This window comes from Colletes gigas, unplaced genomic scaffold (genome assembly GCF_013123115.1).
Source record: "Colletes gigas isolate AHSC1104 unplaced genomic scaffold, ASM1312311v1 Colletes_gigas_Sc00152, whole genome shotgun sequence".
Taxonomy (NCBI): domain Eukaryota; kingdom Metazoa; phylum Arthropoda; class Insecta; order Hymenoptera; family Colletidae; genus Colletes; species Colletes gigas.
Genome location: NW_025106776.1, coordinates 22,267 through 34,919, shown reverse-complemented (window position 1 = coordinate 34,919; position 12,653 = coordinate 22,267). Strand labels below are relative to the sequence as shown.

The window sequence follows — 12,653 nt, the reverse complement described above, 5'->3', positions numbered from 1 at the left end:
CGCGCCCAGTAGTACCGTCACCGCCGCTAGGCGGCCGCACGCGCGACACCGCGACACAAGCGATGATACCAGGGCATACCGATAAATACCGGACCCCGACGCTCCAGAAGACAGAATGTCCGGAGCGATCGGGTAGCCATTTTTGTGCAGAGCCTGTGTGTTACCGAACAAAACAACCGCGACCGAGGCTTTCGTCGGCACCCCCGTTCTGACTCCCGCTCTCCTACTTTTGGACCGTCCGCTCTTAATTCCTCCAACGAAGAGCGTGCTCAAGTGGGAGTGCGTTCGCAACCCCTTGGCACCTTATAGACTTTTCGTGGGGAAAATCTTCGAAAGACTCCCTCCCACCTCTTTGGGGAGAGGCGGGAGGGGTGTGTGGGATTCCCCGCGCCCATTATACCGGGCGCGGGACCTACCCACTAAAAACCCCACGGTGACCCTTCCGCACGATTTGGGAGGATACCGGGAATCGCTCGAAGTATACTTCCGGTATCCTCCCCGTGCCCGCGCTTTGCGCCCACCCGCGGGGGGACAAACGGTCCCCCCGGTAATCGCCCTGTCTCATAGCGGCAGGACGAGGCCACATCGTCCTGCCGCCATCCGTCCCGGGGCCGCGTCTAGTGGCGGCTGCGAGCCCCAACTCGCAACCGCCGCGACCCCTTTTCTACCCCTCGGAGGCCGGCAGCTCATGGCCGCACCAGGCCACCGAGGGTGCCGCTCCGTGCGCCGGAGCCCGGACAGGAGGCACTGCCACCCCATCCGGTCCGACCCTACGCCGCCTGGCGGGAGGGGGCTCCTATCAGGACCCCCCTCCCAGCCTGGGTCATGCGCCACGCCGAGGGGGCCGCCCGCGTCGCCTGACGCCCAGGCGACGCTCTCTCGCCACCAAACGAGCGCGAGCCTCAGCACGCCGCTGACGCTCGCGCTCCCTTCCCGCGGTCTCCTTCTGCAACATTACGATTTCGCAGAAGGAGGCCACGGCCCTCCACTTCTCCTCGCTGCCGAGCATGGCGCGCACCATGCCCGGCAGCGAGACATCCCGCCCGATGACGCCGATCAGGACACGGCGTTCACCCTCCCATGCAGCGCATACCTCGAGGGTATGTTCCGCCGTGTCCTGCTCAGCGTCACAATGGCAGCAACGCGCCGTCGGCTCCTTCCCTATCCGGCACAGGTATCTCCCGAAGCTGCCATGCCCCGAGAACACCTGTGCCATCCTGTAAGTGAGGCTTCCATGGCCTCTGTCCAGCCACTCACATAGGAGTGGCCGAACAGCCCCGACTGTCCGGTGCCCCGCGGTAGGCAGAGCCAACCGCTCTTGCCACGCGTGCACCACGGACTGCCGGGCCTGGCGCTTCAACTCGCCCCAAGCAGGTTCCTGCACACCCGGGACCGCCCCCACCCCCGCGCGACGGTCGACGCGGTGACGATACATCATCGCGTGCGACCGCGCGAGGAGATCCATGGGCGGCATCCCCGCAAGAACCGTCGCCGCCTCATGTGACACGGTCCGGTACCCGCGGACGACCCTTAGAGCCATCCGCCTCTGCACCCGACGCAGCATAGTCATGCCGCGCCGGGAGGCCGCCAGGTCGTCCGCCCAGACGGGGGCCCCGTATAGGACCACCGACTGAACCATTGCCACATAGAGGCGGCGAACTCGGCCCGCCGGGCCCCCCAGGTTGGGCAGAATCCGGCCCAAAGCCCCGACCATCCTCTCCAGCCGGGGGACCAGGCAGCGGAAATGCTCCTCGAAGCGCCAGTGGCTATCGAGGATCAGCCCCAGATACCTCATCTGGGGCTTCACCTCGATATTAGCCTCACCCACGCGGATCAGAGGGGGTGGCGGATCCTGCCGAGGTGAATGGAACGCTATCACCTCGGTCTTATGGACCGCCACCGTCATGCACAGGACACCTCCTGCGCGGTGACCGAGTCGTCCAACCCACATATGCGCATCTCTGTGCGCTTCATGGGCCGGGCAACTCGGACACCCCGCTCGCCCAGCTGCTCCTGGAGCCTCTGGGCGAGTCGGTCCGCCTTCTCGCCGCCCTCTGGACCAGGGATCTCCAGCAGGAGACCCCCGGTCACGGCCCTCTTCGCCCTCACGGAAGCGATGCCGAGCTCCTCCAGGGATATATTATCCCTGGCGAGCTGCATCGCCCCCGCGAGTGTCAGGTCGCCCCCCTGAGGAACGGTCAGCGTCACTGCTGCCGTTTTAGGGGGGCGCCCTGGTCGCACCTTCGCGGCCTTTCCCTTGGCCGCGAAGGTGCGAGGTAGCAGGTCGCGGCTACGAGGCCTTCCTCGCCGCCCTAACCTGCCGGGGTAGAGGGGAGTGCGTTCGCAACCTCTCGGCACCGCCAACTCCTCCTCCCGATTTCCGCCTTCCCATTGCGGGCCAGCGGGCCAGAAACCAGCGAGCGAAACTAGCGCAGGGCCAGTTATACCCCCAGCCTTTAGGAGCGATCACCCGGCGTACCAACTGATTCGGCGAAACCTATCACGCGGTCTTCCGATCGGAAGTCCCGTGACAATGGTTAGAAAAAGAGAAGTATTGGACTAGAGTTGATCAAAAAGTTTGGGGATTAGGTAGAACTTAAATTGGGTTTGAATGGGGTTTAATACGGAACAAGTAGAGAACTGGAAAGTTTGTAACATGAAAACTTATACAATTTTTAACATGATTTTTTCCCATAAATGGTTCAGAATTGTACCTAATGATGTATTAAAAAAAATATATATGTATAATTCCATCTGGGAGAACAAAGTTGACTTTTGTATGTACTCTACACGTCTATTTAGAAAAAAGTTACTCGCATCTAGTTATGTATTGCCTGAAACCATTCAATTTTTAACCGAAACACTGTTTAACATCGTCAACGGTTTCGAAGATATTTCAATTTCAATATTTTAATAATATCATATTGTTGCGCCGGAACGGGGTGTTTCTCGCACAACTCATTTTATCGCGGAACAAATTAACGTAACACTAGGAACACGAACTAATCAACAAGAGTAAGCTTTTTATTTAAACAGAGCACAATTTTAGTACGTCAGTTCTCTATGAGGTCTCACGTAGTTGTCATCTTTTGAATCGTTGCCGGTTCCTCTGGCAACCGGAAGGAACGGGCTCTCGCTTCCGCTCGTTCGAAGGAGCAGCTTCACATCGTTGCGGAACAGTCTTCACGTTGCCGCAACGATGCATCTTCAGTCCGTCGCAACAATACTTATAATATCACCAACCAGACAATTTTCTCGACTTTAGAAATTTCCTAATTACAACTTACTTAAAAAGGTTGTATAAAATGGGAGAAAAGAAACACTATTCCTAGAAAAATAATTTGAACTTCCAATATAACTTACTTTCAGAATACCTTGTCTCTCAACTTGAAACAACAACAACAACAACAACAACAAAACAATAAATATAGAAAAGTGCGATTCAAATAAACTTTTATGGTTTCACAATGACCCAGAATTAGATTTGAAAACATCCCAATTTAGTGATTTCTCTATAAATAAATTAGAAACTCACATATGATTGACTAACGAAAGCCTGTAGAGCAAATCACACCACAGCGAATACGTTTCGTACCTCTTTTGCCTATACATATTTGGCCATTGCTATCGCTGTGCTTCGTTTCTCTTCTGGAGTTGCATCTCTACTAATAGTAGTTGGTGGAGGACTTAACTTGGAAACTGATTGTGGAAGACATAATTCCACAGAGCCACCATCCTGGAATATCTAAACGATAGAAAAAACACATCGTTTACTATATAATTTTTTTTTCTTTTCAATGTATTATTAATAATCGAAAAATAAATGATTATTACCTTCATGACTATGTCAAGTATAGCGGAATTAATAACTCAAGGAATTGAACTGAGCTGATTTAACGAGTCGAATATTGGATATAACTGTGTATAAATGGTGTCTTTTGAAGCTTGTACCAAGAAACATTCAGTAAATTAAACATTTTTCTCGCCTAATATTACAATCTTAAGTGTTATTTGGCTTCATATAAATTGTTCTACCTTTCAAAATCTACCATAAAAGTTATTTTCCTCTATAAAATCCACCATCCAAACTATTAATACTACTACTAATACTACCCAAACTATTATTAAAAAATTTTCCAAACTGTACCTACCGCTTTCCTCGAACCTAGCTTAATTAAAAATATAAGCTCACTGTTTGGTCTGTAATTCGTACAAAATCCGTTCTTGTCAAAAGAAATCCTCCGCAGTGAATCGAAGTCCGCGAAGGGCGCGATGGGCAACTAGAAGGCAGAAAAATTGAATTAAATTGAACGTCAGGGTTTCAATTTGCGCCTCTTTGTACAATTTCGACACAAAAGGATGGGGTTTAATCAGTAATTAATGTTCTAAATTATAAAAAACATGTCTCACTCACGTACCATTAGTCGATCCAAAAGAATAATTTTTAAAATAACATTTCTTAATTTACAAACCTGTTCCATTAAATAGTTTCCTTTGTTTCTGAATAGCTTGTAAAAAGCAGGAATCGATCCTGTAACGTCTTGGCCTTTCGCAACATATCGGGTTTAAGTATTATATCGTTCAAAATAATATTGTACAAAAATTTTCCAACATCCGTTATCGCTTCTAATGACTTCCAATAATTTATACTGGCGGTGTTTATACATAGATGTTCCGTGTTTCTCTTCCTCAAGTTTCAAGTTCTTCCACACGGTACGATTATTGAGATTTTTTAATTTTGGAAAGCATTCCGGATGTAAATACCATATTCTAGGTACTTTTGGTAGACACTTGCTATTTTGTCCAGTACTCCAGTCTGTTCTTTTACTTGTGTCTAGAAGTTATCATTGTGAAAAATAGTAATTAAACAATACGTACAAATTATAGACGAAGAATTGTTTTTTTGTAAATTAATTTCAAATAGAACAGTTTCCAAACATATTTATAAATGTGAAACAATTGCGAAATCCAATTCAAAGGGTATAGCCGAATAAGGGGGTCAAATGTGCCCCCAAACCGAATGGAACGAGCCCGGGTCATTCGATAGCAAAAAAAAATAACCCATGTGTGCAAATTTTTAACTTGAAATCTCGACCGTGGGGGTAGTAATGGGGTGAAAACGAAAATCATGTTTTTGAATTATTTCTCTTGACCTATTGAGTAAAAAAATGTAAAAAAATTCAGAGACATTTCGGGTACCGGGGCACATACTTTGGGAGATTTTCAGATTTTTTGATTGAAGAACCAGGTAGTGAAAAATAAAAAACAGCAAAAAATGCCGAAAAATGCCGATTACGTATTGAAGGAGGCCCGGAACTACTTTTATACTTTTACAGTAAACAGGTATTACTATTACTATTACTCTCAATTTTTTTCAGATTTTTCATTTTGGTGCGCCGCAGTGAAAAAAAATAAAAACCGAATTTTTCCTCATTTTCTGCGTATTAGAGTAACTTATACGTTGAATTTTTATGCGTCCTTCAATATATAAGTGTTTTGTAGACTGTTTAATGTTTCTACACTAAGCAGAATTACATAACAATTGAAACAAATAAAATAAAGCCAACCGTTGAGCGCAATATATCCTAGAAAATCAACGATATTTTCAACGGCGTCGATGGGGCAGTTGTTAGAGTGTCCGACTGCTGAACCGCTGCAAGTTTTTTTACCATAGGTTCAAGTCTCTCTTCTGGACTTAGGATTTTTTTTCCTTCATTATTTTTTTTTTCAAATTCTAACTATATAACAATGCTTTATATTTATTTATAAATGTTCTGAAAGCATTTTACAAATATTTTAACCTGAAATATGTATAAATATAGTTTTGGAGTGTTTTTTTGCATTTTTATTTTTTTTGTCAACCACGATTATTGTTTAACATCTCTTACACTGAAATTAATGTGAAATGTTAGTTTTCAAATCTCTTACCTTTGACTATTGTGAATGGATCGGCGCAGAAGATTGTATATTGGCTTACTATTACTTCTTCTCGCCCTTCGATCAAGCAGATCTTTCCTTCTTTTTCTCTTTCTTTGATAAATATGAATGTTTGCTACGGCTTCAGTATCTAACGTAGACATGTAAGGGCCATTCCACGCCAAATCTATTAACCCACTCTCTGCCAATGATACTTTTTTCTAATAAACCCATTTTTAAGTACCAGTTTGATCGTTTCATGCTTATTTTTGAATGAAGTATCATTGCTCGATGGAAACCACGGGGAAAAAATTCTATTTTCGGGAACATACCAATTATCACAAGCCATATCTTACTTAGCGGAAGTTATGGATGAAGATAATAATATAATTGTTCGTTGCCATAAGCAGACAAAAAATATTATTAAATGTGAAGTGAGATCGCGTCACATCAATAGTAAAACATATAGATGTTACATTAACTACGTACCAAATTCAATTGGTTACTCCGGGATTAAACGCTATTGTTGCGAATGTGCGAATGGTAACCGTACTGTCGGTTGCTGTTCACATGTCGCAGCAATAATTTATTATTTATCGCATGTTCGGTACCTTTCACGAATTGTACGTCCTGCAGAAATTCTGAGTAAATTATTTAATATCGAACAAGTAAATCCCGTAATTAACGTCGACAGCGACCAAGATTGAGCCATGCTTTTTTTTATTTCCAACACTTATGTCCGCCATTTACTCTCATCCGATCCATGTAATCACTTCTAACCCATCCTTCGCCTCTCCTGATGGAAGAAGCCCACCACCTTCCCGTGGTTTCCATCGAGCAATGATACTTCATTCAAAAATAAGCATGAAACGATCAAACTGGTACTTAAAAATGGGTTTATTAGAAAAAAGTATCATTGGCAGAGAGTGGGTTAATAGATTTGGCGTGGAATGGCCCTTACATGTCTACGTTAGATACTGAAGCCGTAGCAAACATTCATATTTATCAAAGAAAGAGAAAAAGAAGGAAAGATCTGCTTGATCGAAGGGCGAGAAGAAGTAATAGTAAGCCAATATACAATCTTCTGCGCCGATCCATTCACAATAGTCAAAGGTAAGAGATTTGAAAACTAACATTTCACATTAATTTCAGTGTAAGAGATGTTAAACAATAATCGTGGTTGACAAAAAAAATAAAAATGCAAAAAACACTCCAAAACTATATTTATACATATTTCAGGTTAAAATATTTGTAAAATGCTTTCAGAACATTTATAAATAAATATAAAGCATTGTTATATAGTTAGAATTTGAAAAAAAAAATAATGAAGGAAAAAAAATCCTAAGTCCAGAAGAGAGACTCGAACCTATGGTAAAAAAACTTGCAGCGGTTCAGCAGTCAGACACTCTACCAACTGCCCCATCGACGCCGTTGAAAATATCGTTGATTTTCTAGGATATATTGCGCTTAACGGTTGGCTTTATTTTATTTGTTTCAATTGTTATGTAATTCTGCTTAGTGTAGAAACATTAAACAGTCTACAAAACACTTATATATTGAAGGATGCATAAAAATTCAACGTGTAAGTTACTCTAATACGCAGAAAACGAGGAAAAACTCGGTTTTTATTTTTTTTCACTGCGGCGCACCAAAATGAAAAATCTGAAAAAAATTGAGAGTAATAGTAATAGTAATACCTGTTTACTGTAAAAGTATAAAAGTAGTTCCGGGCCTCCTTCAATACGTAATCGGCATTTTTCGGCATTTTTTGCTGTTTTTTATTTTTCACTACCTGGTTCTTCAATCAAAAAATCTGAAAATCTCCCAAAGTATGTGCCCCGGTACCCGAAATGTCTCTGAATTTTTTTACATTTTTTTACTCAATAGGTCAAGAGAAATAATTCAAAAACATGATTTTCGTTTTCACCCCATTACTACCCCCACGGTCGAGATTTCAAGTTAAAAATTTGCACACATGGGTTATTTTTTTTTTGCTATCGAATGACCCCGGGCTCGTTCCATTCGGTTTGGGGGCACATTTGACCCCCTTATTCGGCTATACCCTTTTTGGCTTCCAAATTTTTTTTTATATTACTTTACAATATTTGATGTACAATTGTAAATCGAATAAGAGTGAAATTTTTTTACACATCCCACTAGAATTGGTTTTCTATACGTATAATATCCTTCTTGAATTTATTAAAAAATATTTTTGAAATTGAATATTTTGAAGCAAATGATTTCTTTTACATAGAAAAATATAAAAATACATACCTCGTACTTCTTATGAATATATGTAGTTTCCCAAATTGATGTACAATAACTTTAGAGAGGCGTGCTATAACTCTCAGAACCCTGTGCAATGTGCCTAATTTCTTTCATGATAGCATGTATACGTATAGTGTTTAGTATCCAAACCTTCCAAAAATGGGTGCAAAACCATCAAAGTATTATGGGATTGGCATTCTTTTTCTTTCAAACACTTCAAATTCCGTTCAAAAACAGTCAACGCTGTCTCTTTCCAATAATTTTCCATTCCGATCACTTTCTGCCTCTAATTTAGAACACAAACTCCAATTAGTCAATCCAACTCGTGAATTTTAACTAAAAAGAATATTTTTAAAAACTACAATACAAATTAATTAATTAATTTGATTCATGTTTAAATAAACTTCAATTATCCAATCGAACTTGCAAATATTAACTAAAAAGAAAGGTTTTACTTATTCTATATATTAAACATTTCTCGTCTCAATAGATTCAACAGAGCTGTGTAAAAGAAAAAATGTACTTGTTTATTTTCATTTTTAAACATAATATTATTTTCAACAATGAGAATTACCTATTTGTTTTTCCCCCATTTTTATTCTTCCCAATGCATCCAATATATTTAGAAACGTACGTTTGTGGCGTTGGCTTGACGGAATCCATCTTTATCACTTTCTAGAGCTCCATTACTTTAACCAAGTTCCCTTTGGAGGCGTAAGCTTCCAAAACGACGTTATAAAGTTCGATATATTTGTCACAATATTGTAATCTGCCTTGCATGTGTTTTCTGTATAGCATCAACGTCTTGTTTGCTCTCTTCAACAGTCCACAGCTCAAATACACTTGCATGAACACTAATAGGGTCTGGACGGACATACTGTTCTGTCATATACTTATTCACAGTTTGGTGCGATTTCTTCTTTTCTTCTTCTGGTGCTTTGTTCCTGTGCAATAATTCAGTTGTGTAAAGGTTATCCATCCATCGAAATTTCAAACTATTCGTAGCAATTGCAAAATTAGTCTACGTATAATTAATTAATACAAGATAGTTAATAATATTGACAAAGATTTGATAAACAAATAAATATTTCCCCCCAACTCTTTCTAACTTTCTAATGCTTTGCATTAACACTTTTGTATTTAAAATACCACCATATTCTTATCGTACTTACATTTCCAATTTAACCATAATTTCATCTACTTCCGTCTGTGCTACTCTTCTTTCCCATCACCAGTATTCTTCTCCTTATTAAAATTCTTCAGTTTTCTGTTTGTGTGTTGTCAATGTTCCTGTTTCGTTTACCTGTAACTGTACACGTATTTATATGTATAATCACAAGCATACTTCAATCAAAAATTACATTTCCAAATCTCAAATAAATCTCTTTTCTATCCAAGGTTTTATAAAGCCAACACAGAAATGTAGTAATTGCTCTGAATAAAAAACATGTTTCTAACCTAGGTATCGCAAGATTAGACAGTCTCGTCAATGAAACGGAACAAATTTACAGTAGAGAACAAAAGAAATTAAAGCCACCAAAGTCAAATCGAACTATCGAAAAAGATTTTAATTATGCTTTTAATAAATACAAAGTACAACATTATTAATTTTCATACTAATTAAATAATTATTTTTTGCATAAAAGGAGATAGAACAATTATCAAAACCATAATTGTTTAAATATCGCGTTAATTCGATGAATAAAAGAATAGTAGAATATTATTCGTCACCCGGTATTGTTTTTCTGCGTATGTAACCGACTCGAGACTGTTCGACTCTCGTGTCCGCTACGCGAAAACAAGACAGGTTATAAAAACTGTCACATACGGATTTCTTCGAAACATCACGCGATCGACGAAATTACGCGTGATTTCGAGCTAACGTTTCGGCGCGTGTATAAAGAGAAGGTACGACAATAATAAGTTGGACAAAGACGAATTCAAATTCGTCTACAGCGCCGCTAGTCGGAGATTCTCCCCTCCGAATTTGACTAACCGTGCTGGATCGTCACTTTGAATCTGGAATCGGTAGCGAGCACATGGGCATACGAACCCGCTCCCCTTTGAATTCCAAAACGGCCGACTAGTTCTGAGCTACTCGAACTATCGGAGAAATTACCAACGTGTTACGGAAGTTTAACACGAAAAAACGGATTGGCAATCCATCCGGTAACGTCTTAACTTCCACACACGTTATTTAATTTCAATTAAAATTAGAGTCGGAAGCGCGAGGAAGGTCTCGACGAAAACGGATAGGGAAACCATCCGGTACCGTCAATACTTCCATAATCGCTTACCTATTAATAAGATCAGATCGGAACACGACCTGATTAATTGATTAATTGACTGTAAAATCTCGCAGGTTATAATCCGAGATTTCGATTTCAGCAGTGGGTACGATTCACCTCAGCCTGAATACAGACTCGTATCCCTGTAATCAGAGATCGTATCCGAGGTATTCAGCAGTGGCTACGACCCACCTTGGTCTGAAAAATCAAAAAGTAAAAGAAAACACGTATCGCTGCAATCAGAGGTCGTGTTTAAGGTATCGAGGTTGATTCTCGTACCTCTCTTGAATATTAAACGGTTCGGAACCCACAATCCAGGGGTGTATAAAATACCCTGGGTGGATTTACCACCTTCTAGTCGAAGTGTGGGACAACTTTAACTCCCAGCTTACAGCGAACCGTGAGAACACGCCCAAAGATCGCCAGTCTAGTACGGTCACTGCGCATAGGACGTTGATTCATCAAGCAACGTGGTGTCAGGCCCAATAGTAAGTCGACCCAAGGGCGCCGTTGGCAAACCTCCACCACACCGTGCCCGTACGCACGCAAGAAGGTGGCAAAGGGCCGAGGACCGGGTACGGTTGCAGCCTTACAACCTCCACCCGTTACCCTCTCCTAGGATAGTCGAGACCTGCAGTCGAGGAAGAAACTAGGTTGAATCTTGCCTCCTCCCAAAACTGCAATCAGTATATTTACACCTCGTTCCGTCTCTTTTGTTTCAGAACAGCTTGACGCGAGCAGCCGCCAGACGTCGGCCAGACAGGCGGGGTTTTTTCTCCTAAGCTTATTAAGACCGGCTGTTCGAATTTAAAGGCCAATAAACGGCGTCGTCGAACCCTTTCGACGACGCGAAAATAAATCTAACGTGTGACGATTACTTTTCCATCCTCCTATTCCCTCTTGATCCGGACCCCCATTAGACGAGGTTCTCAAATCAGCGTTTGAGCCCTCCAGACTCTAACAATAATTATTAATGTATATTCATTATTGCGATCTAAGTTGGTTCCAGCTTTAGATCTCACTTTAACTTTAGATTAATATTTTTACTGTGCCAATTTAAATTTTAATATTTAGAAATGACGTTATTAATTAAAAATTTGAAGGGATAAAGGCGTGTTCGTTGTAATAATCACAGTGTTCAAGTTCTATTTGCTTTTTTGTTTATTCTCGGCAGCGTCTTCTGGAGAACTCTCTTTTTTTCGTTCTACCAGCGTTTATGTAGCTGTCCGTTTTCTTCGGCCAACCCCCTAAAAGGTGGGGTTGACCAATTACCACGTTCGAACCCCGTCAAATCGTACCGCCCCCCTTCTTGTGCCTGCAGCACGCTTCCTTGAAGCAGGGGGTGCGATTTGACGGTGTTTGCGCTTGCTGGCGAAAGTGGCAACGCAGCGGAATTTCCCAAGATCCTAGGTCGGCAGCGTGACCAGCCGATGGTCGCCAGACCTTGCGTCGAAGACCTTTAGGGAAACTCAGGGTTTATGACACTAGCGATTTACCATCGAGGCCGTCGACAAATTCTTACAATGAACATGCTTTCTAAAAACTCTAATTCCAGAAACGGCTTTCTCAAAGATAGCTTCGCTGTCGTCCATGTCATAAACCGTGCTAGCCGTTTGCATGTCCGATGCGTTTTTACTTTGTACGGCTAGCCGCTACATCACCCCCTTTCCAGTGCAAACGTTATGCCTAGCTAGTGTTTCTAATCTCTAACTTAAAATTAGTTTTAAACTAAACTATGTACATCTTATACTACTTACTATTTCGCTACAATCTTATTTACAACACTAGCAACCGACCTGAAGACGATCAGGGTATCTTACGCGTCTTCCTGTACGCGTCCGTACGGGATTCTGCGCGCAGGTCGGCGTGGCATCTGCCACCGGTTCTTGTGTGGTACGCGATGACATTTCGTCACCGGGTTCTGTCGGTAATTCGCTATTCTCGAATATGTACGCCGGTTTGAGTCTATCTATCGAAATTGATGTGTCTTTACCTCTTACTCGGATTACATATGTTTTTCTCGCTCTTGAAATGACGGGAAATGGTCCCTCGTATTGCGATTGCAATGGGCCTTTCGCGGCGTCGACGCGTACAAAAACGTGCGTGGTTGTCGGTAAATCTTTAAAAACAAAAATTTTCCTTTCTCCATGCCGTGATCCCGTGATCGGCCGTAGAGTTTGA

At 42.3% G+C, this 12,653-nt stretch overlaps 1 pseudogene; it reads right to left on the bottom strand.

Annotated features, from left to right (window-relative positions):
- Positions 1 to 3,045: 3,045 nt before the first annotated feature.
- LOC122404286 lies at positions 3,046 to 9,060 on the bottom strand (annotated as a pseudogene).
- Between the last annotated feature and the right edge of the window lie 3,593 nt (positions 9,061 to 12,653).